At 39.8% G+C, this 3,260-nt stretch overlaps 1 pseudogene; it reads right to left on the reverse strand.

Moving 5' to 3' along the window:
• Positions 1 to 406, reverse strand: LOC102497514 (microtubule-associated proteins 1A/1B light chain 3B pseudogene; annotated as a pseudogene).
• Positions 407 to 3,260: the final 2,854 nt, after the last annotated feature.

Below are 3,260 nucleotides of genomic sequence, written 5' to 3' on the forward strand. Positions count from 1 at the left end.
TTACACTGATGGTTCCCTTCCAAATGTCTCCTGGGAGGCGTAGACCATATACAGGAATCCATCTTCATCCTCTTCACTTTCGTATACTTCAGAGATGGACGTGGACACGCTCACTATGCTGTGTCCATTCACCGGTAGGAAGAAGCCTTGATCAGCATTGTAGGCCCTTCTAATGACCTTGATGAGCTCACTCATGTTGACGTGGTCAGGTACCAGGAACTTGGTCTTACGCAAGACGGGAAGCTGCTTCTCACTCTTGTACCGCTCCGTTATCACCGGTATTTTGGTGGGACGCTGCTCTCGGATAAGTCAGACATCTTCTATTCTCTGTTCGAAGGTGCGATGCTGCTTGAAGGTCTTCTCCGACCGCATGGCGTGGGAGCTGGATGGTGGCGGCGGGGCAGAGGGTCCCCAGGGGGCAGGGGTCCCGATGGCTCCGGGGATGGCAGCAGCTTCGACTCTCACAGCTTTGTAATATATTTTGTGATCAGGAAGTGAGCTGCTTCCTATTCGCTTTTTTACACAGTATTGCTTTGGCAGTAAGAGGGCCTTTTATGATTTCAGACAAATTTTATGATTTCTTTTCTAATTCTGTGATGAATGTTTCTGGTAATTTTCTTGGGATTGCATAAAATTTTATGATTTCTTTTCTAATTCTGTGAAGAATGTTTCTGGTAATTTTCTTGGGATTGCATTAAACTTATAAATTAATTTGGGTAGAACTGACATTTTGATTATGCTAATTTTTAAAATTCAGGAACATGGAATGTCCTTCCACTTTTTAGTATGATTTTCGATTTCTTTTTAAAATTCTTCATAGTTTCCCTTGTAGGGGTCTTGGACTTATTTGGTTAGGTTTATTCCTAGGTATCTTATTTTTGTTTGCAGCTATTGCAAATGGAATTGCTTTCTTCAATTCTATCTCAGTCCGTTCACTGTTGGTGTATAGAAATGCTATCGATTTTTGTATGTTGATTTTATATCCTGCCACTTTACTGTATTCATTTATTACTTTCAGGAGGGTTTGTTGTGTGTTCCATTGAGTTTTCTATGTATATAACCATGACATCTGCAAATATAGATCATCCACTTCTTTTTTCCTATTTGAATGGCTGTTTAGTCTCTTGACTGATCGCATTGGCTAGGACTTCCAGTACTATATTGAAAAGGAGTGGGAAAAGTGGGCAGCTTTGTTTGGTTCTAGTTTTTAGTGAGAAAGCTTTCAATGTCTCCCCATTCGGTATGATGTTAGCAATGGGTTTTTATATATAGCTTTTATTGTGTTGAGAAAAATCTCTTCTGTGACAATTTTGCTGAGAGTCTTAATCATGAAGGGATGTCTTATTTTATCATGCTTTCCTGCATTGATTGATATGATCATATGGTTTTTAATCTTTCCTTCTATTAGTATGATGTATTATATTTATGGTTTGGCATATGTTGAACTACCCTTGTATCCCTGGAATAAGGCCAATCTGGTTGCGATTTCCTTTACTTTTTTTTTTTTTTAAGTTTTTGCCATAGGGCATTTGCACTCACCAGAGAGAGACAGAGACAATGAGAGGGAAAGTGAGAAATCATCCCCCCGATGGGATGGCCACACCACAATCCCTTCTTCTCCATTCTCCTCCTGGGATTTTGGGTACGTATGCACACACATTCAGCATGGGGTTTCAGGCTGCCAGTTCCCGAACTTGAACTACAATTGGCCAAGTGGGAGTCCAATGCCTTAACCACTATACCACCTGCTGGCTTTGGTATATACTCTTTTGAATGTGTTGTTTGATACGATTTGCTAGTATCTTGCTGAGAATTTTTGTATTGGTATTAATCAGGGATATTGGTCTATAGTTTTCTTTTTTTGTGACATTCTTGTCTGTTTCTGGAATAAGGGTGATGAAGGCTTCATAGAATTATTTTGTATCTTTAGAAATAGTTTGAGTAGAATGGAGTTTAGTTCTTCTTTAAAGGTTTTGTAGAATTCAGAAATGACGCCATCAGGACCTGGGCTTTTCTTTGTTGGAAGACTACTTACTGATTCAGTCTCATTGCTGGTTAAGTGGTCTGTCGGGCTTTCTATGTCTTCCTCATTCAATCTGCGTAGATTACATGTGTTCACAAATCTGGCCATCTCATCCAGATTGTCTTGTTGTTGGTGTATAGTTGCTTGTAGTATTCTTTGTTGATCTTTTGTATTTCTGTTATGTCTGTTTGTAATATTACGTTCTTCATTGCTGATTAACCTGGTTCCTCTCTTTGTTCTCTTTGTTCTTCTTAGTCTAGCTAAGAGTGTGTTAATTTTGTTTATCTTCTCAAAGAACCAGTTTTTGGTTTCATTTATTTTCTATATAGTTCTTTTATTCTCTATTTCATTTATTTCTGCTTGAATCTTCCTTATTTTTTTTCTCCTGTCTTTGGAGGGCTTTTGTTGTTGTTTTCCAGTGCCCTGGAACACATTTCATGTGTCCTTAGGGTGGCTATTTATCACCTTTCCATTTTTTTTTTCTTGTGAACACTGATTGCTACAAACTTCCCTCTTATGACTGCGTCTGCGGCGTCCCTTAGGTTATGAAAACCAGTGCGCCCATCACCATGGCGTCCCTTAGGTTATGAAAACCAGTGCGCCCATCACCAGGTGTCCCTTGGGTTATGAAAACCAGTGCGCCCATCACATGGTGTCCCTTGGGTTATGAAAACCAGTGAGCCCATCACCAGGGTGTCCCTTGGGTTATGAAAACCAGTGCGCCCATCACCAGGGTGTCCCTTGGGTTATGAAAACCAGTGCACCCATCCTCACTGGTTTCCATGAAGCTTTTGATTTCTGTCTCAATGTTTTCACCAGTGGTGAAGTCATTCAGAAGTTGGTTGTTTAGTTTCCATGCTCTTCACTGGTGGTGAAGTCATTCAGAAGTTGGTTGTTTAGTTTCCATGTTTTTGTGTATTTTCAAGGATTTTTCTCTGCAGTTAATTTATTTTTTTTTCAGTTTTAACATTTTATTCCTTTAGTTGAATAACCTCTACAAAGTTAAAATATATGGTTTAAAAGTTTTAAAAGTCAAGAGATTTTATGAACCTAATATGAATATTTTCTGGCAATTAACTAAGCCTCTTAAAAACTCTAGAGAAAATTGGAAGAAAAAATGGTTCTGGGGCCGGCAGGTGGTGTGGTGGTTAAGAGCGCTGGACTCCCATGTGGCCGACCGCTGTTCGAGTCTCAGACCTGGCGGCTTGCTTTCTCACATTTTCTCTCTCTTGCTCGC

This window comes from Tupaia chinensis, unplaced genomic scaffold (assembly GCF_000334495.1).
Source record: "Tupaia chinensis unplaced genomic scaffold, TupChi_1.0 Scaffold141530_1, whole genome shotgun sequence".
Classification (NCBI taxonomy): domain Eukaryota; kingdom Metazoa; phylum Chordata; class Mammalia; order Scandentia; family Tupaiidae; genus Tupaia; species Tupaia belangeri.